Genomic DNA, 18,904 nt, shown 5'->3' on the forward strand with positions numbered 1-18,904 from the left:
TTTTAAATTTCATAAGCTAATAAATGATATTTTATATTTTCTAATATCTCAATGATTCTTCTAATTGTGTAACCTTAGTATATATAATATTTTCATATGTGATTTTTATGTAATACAGGTGGAATTTTTTATATTATAGACTCCCTTCCTACATCACTACTGCAGGGTAGTGATCTCGATAAGATTATTCAATTTTTTTTTTTTTTTTATCTTTTCCAAGTGAAAAAAATTAATTTATCAAATGTTTTTCTTTTTTCATGTAAAAAATTTTCTCAATTCGACAATATCATGCATAAAGAAGAAAAGAGGTCTATCTTGTGGCCCAAGTAAGCTTCCTGATGGAAAAAACGTAAAGTGAGTAATAATGAATATGGGCAACCAAACTTTGGTGATGAGGAAAGCTTTAGTAACTTCTAATGGAATCATGGCAAGAGCACACATCCCAATTATCTATCAAGGCTTTCAGGATGTGCCACATTCATTTATACATAGAGTAATAAAAAATTTGGAGGTAATTATTAATGCATCGATCAAGAGTTACTTGCAATGGTATTTTTATATCCTTAATTTTCATATTTTGGTGTTGTAACCAATTTGTAGGAATCTTATGATTTGGAATATATCTTTTTTGCGTATTTGAAAGATCGAATCAATCAATGTTGGAAGAGTTACAAAAATACTATATATGTGAAGTATGTCAAGGGTAATGATCCAAAAAGAGCAAAGAAAGAACCTTCTCCATATTTTGTCAATATAGAAGAATGACACCAATTTGTAGACATTTGCAATTCTAAGAAATTTAAGGTATATTTAAAGTAGCTCATGTTATAGTTTTTCTTCTACAAAAGTACAGTTTTTTTTTTAATAGGATTAATGCACTCTATGAGTGCTCGCAATTCAATTAATAGAAATAAACAAGTATGCTCATCTACATTAGGTAGATGAAGTATGGCCATTGTTCGAGATGAGTTGGTAATTGATTATGCTTAATTCTAATTTAATTATTTTTATTTTTGTTTGTCTCAATGTATTCATGCATTTGACTTTGTTGCACCTATTACACACCTCAACATTTTATAGGCAAAAAAACGAAATTGTGCAAGTGATGTACAAGTGGGTAGAGCTAAAGTATTTATTAAAGCCCATACAAAAAAAACATAGTAATAGCCAATGCCCCAAAATTGTGGTAAGTGGTCCAATCCCCAATATTTTTGTATATAACCATAATTTTATTTACAATCTTATTTTCATATTGTTAACTAATTTTCTCATTTTATTGAAAAAAATTCAAGAAATTGAAAGCTCAAATCCACAATCTAAACTTACAAGTGTGAATGATGCCTTTACATAGGCACATAGTGTTTGTTTACACATTAATTTGTTTCAACTATATGATAACCTATAATTATATTTATGTTTATAAGCTCTTGGGAAATAGGGTAAGGGGCATGTTCTTAGATTAGGTAGTGGGGTTTGCATGTCTGTTTTAAAGAATGCAGATCATTTATTGAAGAAAAATCAGAAGCTTGAAGAAGAGAACAAGCCTAACACATATGATATTGAAAAGCTCAAAACTCAAGTTCAAATGTTGAATAATATAGTTCATGATATGGTAATTTCAATATTCTTTTGTTGTTGTTGATTAATTGATGTTATAATTTCAATACAATTCATAAGTTGATACCATGTGTTTTAATCATCGAGAAAATGTCACAAAACATGTCCCAAGATACACCACAATCATAAAGGCCTATACAACATAGTACTTCATCACATCAAGCTCATTCGGTATGATACAATTTTTAGAATTTATAGTATATAAACAACACACTTGAATTCTTATTTTTGTTTAAAACCAATAACTTGTATTTTTACATACATGTAGATTCCCAATACAGATATTGAACATCATTGTAAGTTGTATGGATTTCCTCTTCGTGGAACAATTGCTAATGGTGAAGTGATTTCCATTGATTCCTCAACCATTATCCACAATTCTATCTTAGGAGCAGACAACTACAAGATTGCTTTGACACATGTGATAGAAAGTGCTACAATGTTGTTTAATTTGGATGGGTACCATCAAACAATGGGAGAAGTGGGCATAGGTGGATTTGTTACCCAACCTAGAGCATTTTTATAGATTGTTTAATTATTCTACACTATGAGGTAAACTACTCTTAGTTTTTATTTTTATTTTTTAATTTAAGAAAAATATTCATTGTGAATCGATATAAATTGGTTGTTCGATTTAATTGCATGCGATCTTGATCATATACTTTAGATTTAGGTTGAGGAAATAAAGAAACAAGTTTAAGTGTAATTACAGGGAAAAAAAACCTTGGTTTGATAAAATTAAAAAACAAAAAGAAAAAAAATATATGGATTGGTTTTATTTTATTTATAATGGTTATACAAGAATTTTATTCATTTAAACTAATGTTAAGATTTATTTTATATCATAGGTGCTGCATGGAAAGATGTTGAGGACAAAGAAGATTTATAAAGGAATAAATGTAGCCTTTTAAATTTGCGTTTTGAAACCTTGTGGATTGAAATAAACATTTTATGGTGGAAAAGACAATTGTTGAATTTTATATTAATTTTTAAGGATGTTATTTAAAGATTATAACTTTTTTCTTGTTTGTGTATACTATATACAAAGTTAAATTTCTAGTATTTTTTAATTAGTTAATACCATTTAATTACTTTGAAGTGATATTTATTAATTTATATGGAATTGTTTTTATTACTCTTCAGATGTATTCATTAGTGGTTTAATGACTTAAACTTTTTTATTCTTGGTTTATGCCGACTAATTTAGTATGTTGGTAAGAGTGACAATTTGGTAATGTTGCTAAGTCCATCATTAAAAATCTTTTGCTATTTATATTTTCCAACCAACTTAATTCGTTGGTAATAGCGATGACTTCCCAACCAACGTAATTCGTTGGTAATAGCAACAGTTTCCCAACCAACTTAACCCGTTGGTAATAGCAACAGTTGGAATCCATTGGATAGTCAGTCGCTAAAATTTTTTTATTGGCAATGGAAAATTCCTGTCGATAAACTTTTGCCAACACATCTTTCACCAACTACCATGCGTTGAGATTATTGGTTGGTGAATGCTTATTCCGACGATATATATTAGTCGAGAAAAGTAAAATTTCTTGTAGTGTTTAACCTGTGTATTCCTATTGGCTTTGGGAGCACAAGTTCAAACCTATATGAATAAAACAAAATTTTGAAAACCAACAAAGGAGAGTGCAACTTAGATTGAAATGAGTTGCATAATTTCCAGAGAAAATGTGTTCTTTGCTTAAACCTAGAATGAATGTTTTTCTAAAGCCTTTTATTGGTTTAAATACTTTTGAAAATGATTTTAGAGGAAGTAAGAGGAACCAAGTGATTTAATAAATCCCAATCTAGACAAAAAATGTATTTTTGATTTCTTTCTTAAAAGAAATTGAAAACAAGAAAATGTCTACTTGGATCACCTTTTTGTCTACCTTTCATTTGGGTTCAAGGAGCCAAATTCATGATATAGAAAAATTCATTTTAAAACTTTTTTCAAATATGCATTGTGGTCACTTTAAGCCATTACACGATTGCCACTTTTAGCCATTAAATTCTCCATGATTCAGCTGCACAAAGCTCCATTAACGACTGCATATTCAACCATTAAAATTAGCCTCTTATACCTCCATTAGCAGCTGCATGTTCAGCTATTAAAATTCAGTCTAATTCTCCATTAAGGCCACACCTAAATCCTGAATAATTTCACTAGAATTTCAGCTATCAACTTTCATCTATGCAACCTTCAAATTTATTAAAATTCAGTTATATTTCCACTTGAATTAAAGCACACTTTTAGCCATAATTTTCAGCTTACCTATCAGTGGTCCTTCACTAAATTTTCAGCACATTTCATTGTGAATTTTCAGTCATGAAAAAGCTTCTATCCACAGCCACAAATTCAACCCTGAGATTGAACACACCTATGCAACCTTACATCCTCATTTGTCCACCAAAAACTCACTCCATTGACATTTGAGCCATAAACTTCACACATGTTGCCACTTTCTCCATTAAAACTCACCAATGCAGCATGAATTTCACCCTTATGTCACAGGATGCTTCAAATGAGCCTCCTCATGGGTTTATATAGAACCCAGGAAGCTTTTGGAGACTCTTGGAGCCATCTACACTAAGCCATTGGAGGGAAGAGTGTCGAAGGTTCTAGAGATGCCTAGAGATGTCCACACATCTCTACACTATGGTGGAACGCATGAGAGGAGTCCAAGGCTTTCTAGAGAATTCTAGAGATCTCTTGTACATAGGGTTGTACATAGAATTGTGTAAGGTATTCTAGAATCTTCTTGATTTGTAAGAAACCCTCCAAGGTTCCAGAGAGTTCCATTGGTGCCTATAAATAGGTGAGGGCCTCATTTGGCCAAGGCACCACCCAAATCACTTCCTAACCAAGTAAGTGAGTCCTCAAAGCACTTGTAAAGGCTTCCTTGAGTAATAAGAGCTTCTATTCTTTAAGAGTTTCCTACTACGCCTTCTAAAACTCCCGAGTCGCAAGCGTCTTAGCGGAACAAGCTAAGCATTGGGAGTAAGGCTGACTTAACAAGATCAAACGTCTTGACTTGTCTAAGTGCTGCACGAGCTTAGGAAAAGACTAAGTCTGTGACACTTAACTCTCCATGTCCAACCTTGAATTTTAGCCAATTACATCATTTAAAATCTTAGCAAACCTCCACTTAAATTTTAGCCATGATTTTCATTAAAATTTTAGCAAATAATTACTTGAATTTTCATAATATTCAGCCACCACATTCAGCAAACATAGCCATTAAAATTCAGTCATGAATAATTTGTTAATGTAACCACTTTTCTCCATTATTTCTTTACAAAATTCAGCCATAGAAATTCACACATACAAGGCCACCATTTCCATAATTTTCCACAAAAAAATTCAGTCATGACAATTCACATATACACGACCACTATCTCATGGTGAAAGCTATTCTAATTGATTGATGAACTCTAAAAACTTTAAATATCAAAGCATTTACTTCCATGACTAGCCACATATTCATATTTCTTTGATTTATTTAAATTTTTTTTAAACAACTAAAACATCAAAGCACTAACTCATGCACATAGCTACACATTCACATTTCTTTGATTCATTTAAGATTTAAAAAAAAAAACTAAAACATCAAAGCACCAATTCATGTGCACACAACCACACATTCATGTTTCTTTGATTCATTTAAGATTAAAAAATTCAATAACACCAAAGCATTGCTAACCTCAACACAATTGCACCCGAGCTCCTCGAAATTGATGGTATTTGATGTATCCAAAGGTGTAGCCTTTGCTTTCGATATGCTGTTGTATGTTGCGTTCTAGCCATGGAGACTTTCTTCAGTGCATCTCCTCGTTGAATGACATCAATGGTAGCGTCTGGTATGTGGTGTGCATCCATAAAATTTCCCGAGGAAAGTCCAATCTGCTGGTAGTTTATTTTCCTCCCAAATTTTGGTAGTGCTCATCCAAATATTTGATGTCTCTCAACTCAAACCAAATGTGTCCAATAAGCCCCAAAAATCTGATACTCTCCATCATCCTCAGACTTACCATTCATCAAATGTGCCTACACACAATCTGATTTTCTCCATAAATAATTCCATTGTTCGTCATTAGTAATGGTCGTGCACTCCTTTTCCCTTTCCAAAAGGTTGATCTTCTACCTCTATCACACAGTGATTTTTTCCTAACACCAGCTCATTTTCTCCTCTTTAAATTGCGGATTACCATATCTAAATCTCGGTCTCCATCTCTTCCTAGAAGGTCTGAACTGAATAGGTTTTTTTTTTTTCATTGAAATCTCACCAACCCTTTACCTTCCTGTCTCTCTGTGGAACCGCATTTTTCATGTGCATCCCCACTCAATGGCGATACTCATTTTTATATGATGGAAAATTAGTTTTGGAAAAGTTGGAGTCGCCACTTATTTTATTTTATTTTAAAAGGAAAAATAAAACAAGAAATAAAACCTTAAAGAAGTGACTCCATAGTTTTTGGAAAAACATGTCTTTGAAAAACCCGAGTTTAGGTCCGGGGATTTGGTTACCTATTGGGAAGGTACATCTAAAAGGTAACACCCCTCTAAGCCTTATAGAGGTCTCTACTGACTAAGTTGAGGGAAATTGGGCAATTAATTGGTTCATTATAGATACCTAGGTAGGTTAGGTGATTTCAAAAATAGCATGCTAAACAAGAAAACCAATCACAAATCATAAAAAAGATTTAAGGTGTGTAACTGAACTACTTCTTAAGCGCTATCACAAGACATCAATGGTTACTTTGGAAAATAAAACACACAACATGTATTTTACCCTAGTCTCTTAATCAAACATGGCAATCTAAATAGACAATAAAAAAGACATGCTGAACAGGTTGACAATCGCATACGAAGCAATACATAACGATCATATATAAAGCAATACATAATTTATGGAATTAAGATAAGAAGGTAAGAAGCGTACCTGAATAGCGTAGGTAACTTGTAACGTGCTTCCACAAGACATGAGGGGTTAGATAATAAATAATAAAATAAAGAAATCCTAGCATGATTGTTATCTAATTAGCATTGCAAAAATGATCAAAGTATGTGAAATCATCAATTTTCACATATATCTTGTATATAATTCTTAAAAAATAAAATAAAAATAAGAAGCGTACCTAAATAGCGTAGATAACTTGTAACGTGCTTCAAAAAGACATGAGGGGTTAGATAATAAATAATAAAATAAAGAAATCCTAACATGCTTGTTATCTAATTAGCACTGTAAAAATGATCAAAGTATACGAAATCATCAATTATCACATACATCTTGTGTATAATTCCTAAAAAAAAAAAAGATATGATTACAACAAGTGGCAAATGTGGCAGCAAAGATGAGTTTTGAAAAGATTTTCTTATATAGGGGTTTCCCCAATTGATATACACAAATCTAGCTTAGAATTATCCCATTTGTTTGGGACCATAAGCTTGGATTCATGTTTTACTTAAAACCATAATTTTTATTGAAAACTGAGAAAGGTGCAAACCGATTAAGACATGGTTGCATATTATTTAAGAAAATGAGATTTTGATTCTAAGGACTCTAAATGAATTTTTTTCAAAATAGATTTTCAAATGGATCTTTTGAGAAAAATATTTTACTTTAAAATAAAAGGAATTAATTTGAAAACAAGAAAACATTAGAAACAGAATACCAAGAAAAATAAAAGAAAACAAAATCACAAAGTAAATTTTTTTTTACAACCAAGCAAGCTAAAGTGGTGAGAATGGAGGCCAATCTTTACTATTTTCCGATGGCCTTAAAAAAAAAAGGATTTGACTAACAACCGCTAAGGCAACAAATAATGGCTTTCAAATCAAACAAACTAATGAAATATTAACCGAAACTAATATCTAGAATTCAAGAAGTGCATGAGCTAAGATAAAAACCAAACAAGGATTAAAACCAACAAACTTAACATATGGAGACGATAACATGGGATCAATTAAAGTAAATTAACACTCAAACAAAATATGATGAATAAAAAACCAAAGTTTAGCAAACTTGAAAATATGAAAACAATAATATGCAATTAACTAGATTGATTAGCTAAAATTCCAGAAAACTCAAACTAAATATTAATAGATCAAAACCAAAATTACCATACTTAAAACATGAAAATAATAACATGTGACTAACTAAATTAACTGACCAAAACTCTAAAACACTCAAACTAAATATTAATGGATCAAAATTAAAATTACCATACTTAGAACATGAAAATAATAACATGTGATTAACTAAATTAATTGACTCAAATTATAATCAACTACAAAATTGAATATAAATGGAGTAAAATCAAAATTAACAAAATCAGAAACACACAAACACATTTAAACTAAAAAAAAAATAAAAATTAATGCTAAATTAAATTGGAATTAAAAATATCAACTTCATCTAATAAGATCGATCAAACTGTTGAATTAAAATTACAAATACATCTAAACTAAAACAAATAAATAAATAAGTAAATTAAAACTAAACTAAATCAAAATTAAAAACATGAAATTTATCTAAGAGGTTTAATCAAACAATTGAATTAAAATCACAAACTCATTCAAATCATAGAATAAGTTAAAACTAAACTAAATTGAAATTAAACTTTATCTAATAAGATTAATTAAACTAATAAATTAAATCAACAATGAATCTGAACTAAAGAATAAATTAAGACTAAACTAATTGGAATTAAAAACACATTTTATCTGACATGATTATTTAAACTATGAATTAAAATCACTAACACACTTAAACTAAAAGATAGATTAAAACTAAACTAATTTGGGATTAAAAAAATATAAACTTTATCACAAAGGATTAATTAAACTATTGAATTAAAATCACAAACACATTTAAACTAACAGATAGATTAAAAATAAACTAGCATGGAACTAAAAACATAAGCTTTACGGTTATTTAAACTAATGAACCACAATCACAAAAAAAAAAAAAAAATCTAATCCAAGAGATAAATAAAAATTGTACGAATTGAGATTAAAAAAAAAATTGTCAGAAAGAATTAATTAAACCAATAAACTAAAAATCTAAGCTGAAAAAATGCTCTATTAAAAACTAACATGTGCTGTGGAGAGAGCTCTCTCATACATTTCAGTCCTTCCTTTTGATCTGTGGAGAAAAATCCTCTCTTGGTGCGTTGAAGTGGCAACCCAATCTGCTGTCTGAAGTCCTCTATTGCTCTCAAAAATCTGTGTGCTCTCCCAGTGTTCTTTTCCCCGTTCTTTTATTTTTATTTATATGGCAGCACGTACCTTCTATGGAATATTTTGTTTTCTTTTTTGAATGCTCGTGGATATGGGAAGTGCATGTATGCAGCCCTTGTCTTGTTTGGTAAGTGATCAAATCCGTGATCATTTTCACATTAACCCTAAGATTCCAAGCCCTCCTTACTGTCTCTACACTATCATGTCTAGGTGGGTCGAAGAGAGGCATGTGGCTAACAAATTGCCATAAACCTCCCAAGCTTTCTTTCCTTCCATCAAGAACTTCCTAGTATGCCACTATAAGAGATCACAACCCCCTATCTGCAAACTTATCGATCATAACATGAACTTTGCTTTCTATTTCTGACTTGTTGTGCGTGAGATTAAGAATCTGTTCTGGTGCACCTTTGCTGATCTGATGCATTTTTCCTTGGCCATCAATATATGTAAGAGATGTTCACTTATCAGTTGGGTTAAATGGAAGGAAGTGAACCTCTTGAATAATAGCTCGTGTCTCCCTAGGATCAGCTAACATCCCCATTATCAGATGAATATGGTGTCGACGCTGGAGACGAGTCAGGCGAAGGCCACAGAGAAGATTCCAAAGGCAGTGGTGGCGTCGGTGGTGATCCAAAATATGGAGATGGAGAAGGAACGGTTGGCGAAAGTGGCAGAGACAATGCATGTGGCGATAGAGTAACATTTTCGGCACCGCTTTTAGGCGCCGGAGCAGGCGATAACTCTGGCGGATCTACGACAACAACAAACTCCACTAAAAGCAACACCGAAGTAAGTGCAATGCAGAATCTGAACAATCTCGCCAAGATTTCTTGAGAATTCCAAAACAGTTGTGATCTCTTGTTCTCTAAAAAAAATGGTTATCCAAAGGAAAATGGTAATTCCGTCACTGAGTATGAAGATCTTGAAGCTCCAAAAATGGGTATCTGGTGATCCTTTCTCATTGTCGGTGAACCACGATGGTTGTGATGAATATTGCTTTCCGATGACAATGAACCCTAATGGCAGTGATGACTTTCTATAAACGAGCTAGTGAGCTTCAACGGTGGCGAACTACTCTGGTAGTGATGAACTTTTCTAATGAACCAGCAAGCATCAACAATAGTGAACTTTTTCAATGCAGAATTTGCTCTTCTTAAGAAAATACCCAAAAGTCCTGCTATTGGTGTTGTCCTAAAAGTGCACCTAAAAGCTATCCTAAAAAGGAAGGAAAAACCTAAGTCTAAATTAGGGCTGCTAAGAGTCACAATGGGGTTAGATAAATTCCTCAACCAAAGTCTCCAAGGTGGCTAGAAGGTAAGTAGTATGAGTAGTAATGGGCCACCAAGGAACTACCGTGGAGTACTAGAAGTGAACTTAAAGACATGTGCTAAAGGGACAAAATGGAGGGTCTACATTCTCTTTCTGTTTTTCTTCATTCTCTTCTGTTTTTTTTTTTCCCATTTACTCTCTCTCAAGCTCTCTAAATTTTTCTTTTTTTTTTCCCTTCAAAAGACTTTCTTATCCTCTTCAGAATCCTTCATCTTGAAGGCTTAGATGTCCCTTCGAAAATCACAACTTGCCTTTTTTTTTTATGCAGTTCAAATTTTTTTTCATTTCCTCAATTCCCAGTCTATTCCTTTTTTCATCTTCTCTTGCTTCCAAGGTAAGTCTTCTTTCAGAATCATTTTTTTAAAAAATAAATAAGTAAATGAAATAAAATAAATAAATAAAAGATAATAATAATGATAATAATAAAATGGATAAAGAACATATAATAAAAAGTGATAATAATAATAATAATAATAATAATAATAATAATAATAAGAAAAACAATCCTAATGGTGATAATAACAAAAATAATAAATAACAAAAATAAAAAATGACTAAAAAAAGTAAATAAGAAAATAAATAAATAAATATAAGTACATGACACATATTCATAAAGAAGATCATGCAAACTACATAGGCCATGCGTGCCAAGCTAGCTACGTGAGCCATGGAAATGATTTAAGGTTGCTTGGGTAATCCTAAGTGAACTAGGTGCACCTAGACAGGCCAAGTGTGCCTAATGGGCCTAAATATATCTATGCAAACTGTCATAAAAAAATGTACCTGAATATCTAAAATGGCTCAAAGAGGTAAATTATGTGAGTAGCAATGGGCCGGTAGGATCTACTATGGAGTACTGAAAGAGTACTTAATTAGGGCATGTGCTAATAAGACAAAAATGGAGGGTCTACACTAACAAGGTGAAAGTTATTAGCCTATCAATGTTACATCTACCATCCTTGAGTTGTCAACCTATTAATGTTATAGATCCTCCCATTTTATAATCAAATAATATCCAATAGCCTTATGTCAGACTCACCATAGGTCTTATCCAATATGTAACCGTACACACTAGTGCACTCACCATGGAAACCCCATCTCTACAGTTAAAACCAATCATCTCTCTAATTAAGAGGTAATGCACTACAACCTCAAATAGATTGTCTTCGAATGGATTGCTTAAGTTTATAAATCGGCTGTAAATAAATCATTTACTTGCAAAGAACCCATAACTTAGTTCTTCTATACAATTCCTATTAATGAGCCTAAGTTGTGCATAATATAAGAGATACAAACTAAAATTCTCATAAGAATATAATTCATGGAATAATGATAGATTAAAGTGAAATTAGAACATTATTAGATAATAAATCCACATTTTTTATGTCATGTATGCTTTTAAGGGTTTTATCTTGACAATCTTTCATTTTCCCTTAAAGCATTATGCTACTAAAGCAAACTAGGTACACATCTGACATCTATGTTATTCATGTGACCATCAAAGACTCTCCCTATCAATGTCTTAGTGAAGAGATCTATAAGTTTCTTTGTAAAGGTATCTTCTCAACCACCACATTACTCTTCTATACTATCCTACTTATCAAGTGGTACTTCATATTAATATGCTTATCTTTCAGGTGGTTTCTTAGTTATTTAGATTGTGTCACTATCTCACTGTTGTCATAAAACAATGTCATGGCTTACACAACCAAAGTACTACTAAGAATCTGAATTGCTTCATTCCTTAGCACTATATCTAGTAGGGTGTATGCATATGACCTAAGGCTCTCTAGATCCTAATCAAAGCGGAAATATGACATTAAAAAACTAATTAGATATTTGATCTAAAGATAACTGAAAACATACAGGGATCTGAATGTTCTTAGATGAATTCTAAACCATAGAAGATGTTGATAAAGAATTTGAAACCATAGAAAACTTTGAGAAGCTTGTCTACTCAGTGTTTTTCCACTCAATCACACTTTACACAATTCTAGGTACAAAAAAAGTGTGGACTTTTCTCTCTAAAAAGTGGCCAAGGTTTCTTTCTATAGACTCTCTTTGGAAGCAAACATGCAGAAATCTAAAGCTGTAATTCTTAAGGGCGTATTTATAAGGCTCCTTATAGGCTTAAGTGATATAAACCTAAATTGAGCTTAGGTCATTTAATCCAATATATTTAGATCCTAATTAATTAAAGAGTCCTATTGAATTTCAATTAATTAATTAGCTCGATTAAGAAAGACAATTCATAAGATCTAGTGCAACTTTTCGCTTCTATCAAAATGCCCTTATGAACACTTATAAATATGAAACTCAAATCTTTCAAAATAAACGTGCCACCATAAACTAAGAGTTCAAGCGAAGACCAATAAATACATATTGGATAGTAAAATGAACTAGAAATATAATATGAACAAATTCATTAATGAAACTAAAATTGTTATATTGTGTCATGCTTTACAAAGCTTTATTCTCTAACATATAAATCCAATTCCAATGATTTTCGTTTCAAATAATTGTTTTGAAAAACATTATTAAATAAGGCTGAAATTTCTTTCTTATTAAATTTCTTTTTTCGCCTAAAGCTGATTGTTGATTTTGAATATTTATGCTTTTATTGAAATTTTTTTTATAAATAGAAGGTTATGATTTCATTTGAGATGAGTGCAACTTAAAATTCTTATATTTATATATAAAAATTTAGAGCAAATTCATTTCAAAATTGGAACCTAGTAGCCGATTTGTAAAGCAGATTCTTCCTAAAATTTTGTTCAAACTCAACGAATCCTTTGAAAAAGATTTTTATACACCATTCGTTGGAAGCTAAAGTCCTTCCTGTTATAAAATAAGGATAAATGTAACTCAAAGTAGAGATAAGATATATATTCTTTAACAATATATATAATATGAAGAATGAATCAAATAAGAGAGTTGAGAGAATCTAAGATAGAGAGAATGAAAGAAATGGAGAAATTTCTTTCTTTCTTGGAGGCACATATTACAGGGGATGGGAAGCCCTTTTGTAGGCTTTCCAAATTGCTTCCATTAATATTCCCATTAATGAATATTAATGGAACTCATAAATAATATTTAATGGTTTCCATTAAGAAGAAGTCATAAATAATATTTAATTAACATTTATTATAATTAATGTGGTGATATCCATTACTTCAATTATAACACTCCCCCTTGGATGTCCACCACAATAGAAGAATATATCTCATTAAAACCTTGCTAGTAAAAAACCTGATGGGAAAACCTAGCAAACGAAAAAAGTACAATATTCTTATAATTATTTGAGTTGCTCTTGGTATGTTAGGATTGCCTCGTTAAAAACCCTGCCAGTAAAACCCAATGGCATAAAACCTGGACGAAGGGAATAAGAGTACAATACACTAACACCTTTTTACAAGCATACTCCCACTCATGTTGATATCTTTGAGTCGATGCATTCCAATATTCTGTATTTACTTCTTGAATGTTGAGGTTGGCAGTGATTTTGTGAATAAATCTGCTAAATTATCACTTGAGCGTATTTGTTGCACATCAATTTCACCACTCTTCTGAAGTTCATGTGTATAAAAGAATTTTGGTGAAATGTGTTTAGTTCTATCTCCTTTAATATAACCCTCTGTTATCTGTGCAATGCATGCAACATTATCTTCAAATAATATTGTCGGGTCACCTTTGATAAAAGAGAGTCTACATGATTCCTGAATATGCTAGATCATAGATTTTAACCATATACATTCACGACTTGCTTCATGAATTGCTAATATTTTTGAAAGATTTGATAATGTGGCTACCATTGTTTGTTTGATAGATCTCCATGAAATAGTAGTACCATTGCAATTAAACACATACCCTATTTGTGACCTACCTTTATGTGGATCTAAAATATATCCTACATTTGCATATCCAAGCAATTGTTTCTTCGATTTCCTTGAGTAAAATAGACTAATATCAGTATTTCCGTGAAAATAATGCAATATATGTTTGATACCATTTCAATGTCTTCAAGTTGGAGCAGAACCCTATCTTGCTAATAAATTGACAGAAAAAACAATGTTTGGACATGTACAATTGGCAAGATACATAAGTGCACCAATAGCACTAAGATATGGTACTTTAGGTCTAAGTAATTCTTCATTTTTTTTTTCGCATGGACAAAATAGGTCATTTTTCACTTCAAGTGATTGGATAACCATTGGAGAACTTAAAGGATATGCTTTATTCATATAAAAATGTTTCAAAACTTTCTTAATGTATGTTGATGATGTACTAAAACTCCATTTGGAAAATGCTCGATCTGTAGGTTAAGAAAAAATTTTGTTTTTCCATGATCTTTCATCTCAAATTCATTTTTCAAGTAATTTGTTGTTTTTATGAGCTCTTGAGGAGTTCCAACAAGATTTAAGTCATCAACATACACTACAATAATTGCAAATTTGGTTTCTGATTTCTTAATGAAGATACATGGGCATATAGGATTATTCACATACCCTTCTTTTAGCAAGTATTCGCTAAGGCGATTGTACCACATGTGTCCAGATTGCTTTAATCCATACAAAGATCATTGTAACTTGATTGAGTACATGCTACAAGGCTTTGTACTATTTGCTTCAAGCAATTTAAATCCTTAAGGGATTTTCATGTGTATATCATTATCCATGGATCTGTATAAATATGTTGTAATAACATCCATGAGACGCATATCCAATCCTTTTAAAACTGCCAAACTAATTAAGAAACAAAATGTGATCGCGTCCATGATGGAAAAGTATGTTTCCTCGTAGTCAATACAAGGTCTCTATGAGAACCCTTGTACTACTAATCGCTTTTTATATCTTATGATCTCATTATTCTCATTGTGTTTTCGTACAAATACCCATTTGTACCCAACAAGCTTTACATCTTCAGGTGTTTAGACTACAGGTCCAAAAACTTCTTATTTTGTTAATAAGTCTAACTCTGCCTGCATAGCTTCTTTCCATTTTGGCCAATCATTTATATGTTGGCATTCTTCCACATTTCGTGGTTTGGGATCTTCATCATTTCTTATGATATCGAAGGCCACTTGGAAAATGAAAATATTGTTAATAACAATATTATTTCGATCTCATTTTCTCCCGTGTGTACATAACTTACCGAGATCTCACAATTTTCAGGTACCTATGCCTCTTCAAGGGTTTCTCATTCAATTTGTGCCTCTTCAAGGGCTTTTTGTTCAATATGTGCCTTTTTCAGGGGCTTTTTGCATTATTTATGCCTATTATGGAGCTATAGACTTATCAATTTTAAATTGATTAGTCATTTTGATAGCCTTTTTTAAAGTGCCAAGCGTTTTTTGTATTCTCCTCTTTCAGGGAGTCACATCATTTGATTTGATAGGTTTACCATGCTTCAGGCATATCTTAGATTCATTTGTTAACTGTCCTACAGGGACATCAATTCATGTTGGAGTATTCACAGTTGGGATATGTGACTTTGTCACTTTCTTTGTATCAATGAATGCATCTGGTAGTTGATTTGCAAGATTTTGCAAATGAATGATCCTTTGAACTTTTATTTCACATTGATTTGTATGAGGATCGAGATGGGACATAATAGATGCGTTCCAAGTAATTTCTCATCGTTCTTCAGGAATCGGATTCTCTCCCCCTAATGACGGGAAAACACTCTCATTAAAATGACAACCCGCAAAGTGGCCAGTAAAAACATCGCCTTCAAGATATGTTATGATAGATGGAGAATCAAAACCTACATAAATCTCAAGTCTTTGTTAAGGACCCATTTTAATGCGTTGTGTAGGTGCAATTGGTACATATACTGTACAACCAAAGATTCCTAAGTGAGAGATATTTGGTTGTTTTTCAAACACAAGTTGTGAAGGAAAGTATTTATGGTAAGTTGTAGGTCGAATACGAACTAAAGCTGCAACATGCATAATAGCATGTCCCTAAGTGGAAATAGGTAATTTGGTTTTCATTAGTAATGGTCGAGCCATTAATTGAAGACGTTTGATGAAGGATTCTGCTAAACCATTTTGGGTATGAGTATGAGCAATAAGATGCTCAGCATTTATCCCTACTGACATGCAATAGTCAATGAATGTTTGAGAAGTAAATTTGCCAGCATTATCAAGACGTATTGTCTTAATTGGATAATCTGAAAATTATGCTCGTAATTTGATTATTTGTGTAAAGAGTCTAGCAAAGGCAACGTTACGTGTAGAAAGGAGACAAATATGTGACAACCTAATAGAAGCATCTATTAAGATTATAAAATAATGGAATGGTCCACATGGTGGATTTATAGGCCCACATATGTCCCCATAGATTCTTTCTAAAAAGACTGGTGACTCGGATACGACTTTAGTAATTGGTATAACTATCAATTTACCTTATGAACAATCAACACATGAGTATTCATTGGGCAAAAAAATCTTCTGCTTTTTTAATGGATGCCCATGTGAGTGTTCGATTATTCGATGCATCATTGAAGACCCTGGGTGACCTAGTCTATCATGCCAAATGACTAAAATTTTTGGGTCGTTGAACTTTTGGTTCACGACAACATATGATTCAATAGGCTTTATAGTTGTACGATACAACCCAGAAGAGAAACCTAAGAGTTTTTCCATTATAAGCTTCTGGCCAAATATAATGGAAGTAATGTAAAGAAATTCTACATTATTTTCATTCATAGTTTCCATATGATATCCATTTCTACAGACATATTTAAAACGGAGCAAATTTCTTCTGAATTTGCTAGAATATAAAGCGTCATTTATATGGAATCTAGTTCCATTTGGTAGCGTTATGTTTGCTCTTCTAGGGCCTTCAACTAAGTTTGCAATACCAGATATGGTACTTACATTAGATTTTATTAATGTCAATTCGAATAAATATATTTTATCTCAAAATATTGTGAGCGTAGTTGCACAGTCTGCGAGACATACATCATCCTGATTCATCTTGAGACCAAATAACACATAGATTTTAGATATAACTATATTAAAAAAAAAACAAGGCATAATGTAAATAACAAAAGAAAATCATATATAAATATAAGGCATAATAATATATTATTTGACATATAAAATAATATCAATCAATGTTAATATTCTTATCATTTATTAAATGATCTGTTTTTTCATTAGGACCTCTAAAGAAATCAATGTCATAGTAGGTTAGGTCAAATGCATCACCATCAGTAAAGTTCATCTCTATCTCTTTTGCTTTTGCTTTTATTGATACTTGGTAAAGGTCGACCAAATGTTTGGGTGTATGATAGGTATGCGACCAATGCCCCTTCATTCCACATCTATAACAATTATTCTCATCGTTCTTAAGAGGTTTATCTTGTAAACACTTCCCATTTTATTGTTTTGCCTCAGTATTATTCCACTTCTGGTGGTGCAATGAGGCTTTCTTTTTCTGAGAATTTGATGAATTATTACCATAAGAACCATGGTATCGGGGATTTTTTCCACGACCACAACCATGTCCATGTCCTTATCCTCATCCACGTCCATGAGTTTGGGACGATATTGCATTCACTTCAGGGAATGGTTCAGATCCAGTTGGACGAGACTAGTGATTTCTCATCAAAAGCTTATTATTTTGTTCAACAACAAGAAGACATGATATTAATTCAGAATATTTTGTAAATCTACACTCTTGATATTGTTGTTGCAAGAGCACATTCGAGGCATGAAACGTGGTAAAAGTTTTTTCCAACATGTCTTATTCTATGATTTTTTTTTTCTTCACACAACTTTAATTGAGAGCTGATTTGAAAAGTACGGAGTCATATTCACTAACAATTTTAAAATCCTGTAGCCTCAGGTGCATCCAATCATATCAAGCTTTTGGAAGAATCATAGTTTTCTAGTGGTCATATCTTTTTTTCAAATTACTCCATAGAGTAAAAAGGTCTTTTACTATAAGATACTCATTTTTTAAACCTTCATGAAAATTAGCGTTTTTACGCGATCCTACAGGGATGCTTGATTTTCTTCTTTGATCGTAGCTTCGAGATTCATTGCATTAAGATATATTTCAGCATAAAGGATCCAAGATAGATAGTTCTTTCCCGAAATGTCAAGTGCCACAAATTCGAACTTTGTGAAATTCGACATTATCAAATAACTTCATATATATATAACGAAACAATATTATTAGAATTAGTTATAATAAATTGATAGCATTTGTATAACTTTTGATTATAAACAAAATAAAATAATATGCTTATAACTTTTAACAATGTATAACAAAACAAAATTTAACAACAATATAAATATGTAAAATTTTATTCTATATAAACAACTTTAAGTTTAAGATACGAGAATTACCTTTAGAGCAATTCGTGCTGATAACGTGCTGTAAAACGAGGATAAATGCAACTCAAAGTAGAGATAAGACATATATTCTTTAACAATATATATAATGGGAGGAAGGAATCAAAGAAAATAGTTGGGAAAATAAAAGACAGAGGAATGAGAAAAATGGAGAAATTTCTTTCTTACTTAGAGGTACATATTATAGGGGATGGGAAGTCATTTTATATGTTTTTCAAATTGCTTCCATTAATGAATATTAATCGAACTCATAAATGATATTTAATGGTTTCCTTTAAGGAGAAGTCATAAATAATATTTAATTAACATTTATTATAATTAGTGTGGTGACATTCATTACTTCAATTATA

The sequence above is a fragment of the Vitis riparia genome, chromosome 10 (genome assembly GCF_004353265.1).
Source record: "Vitis riparia cultivar Riparia Gloire de Montpellier isolate 1030 chromosome 10, EGFV_Vit.rip_1.0, whole genome shotgun sequence".
In the NCBI taxonomy this organism is placed as follows: Eukaryota; Viridiplantae; Streptophyta; class Magnoliopsida; order Vitales; family Vitaceae; genus Vitis; species Vitis riparia.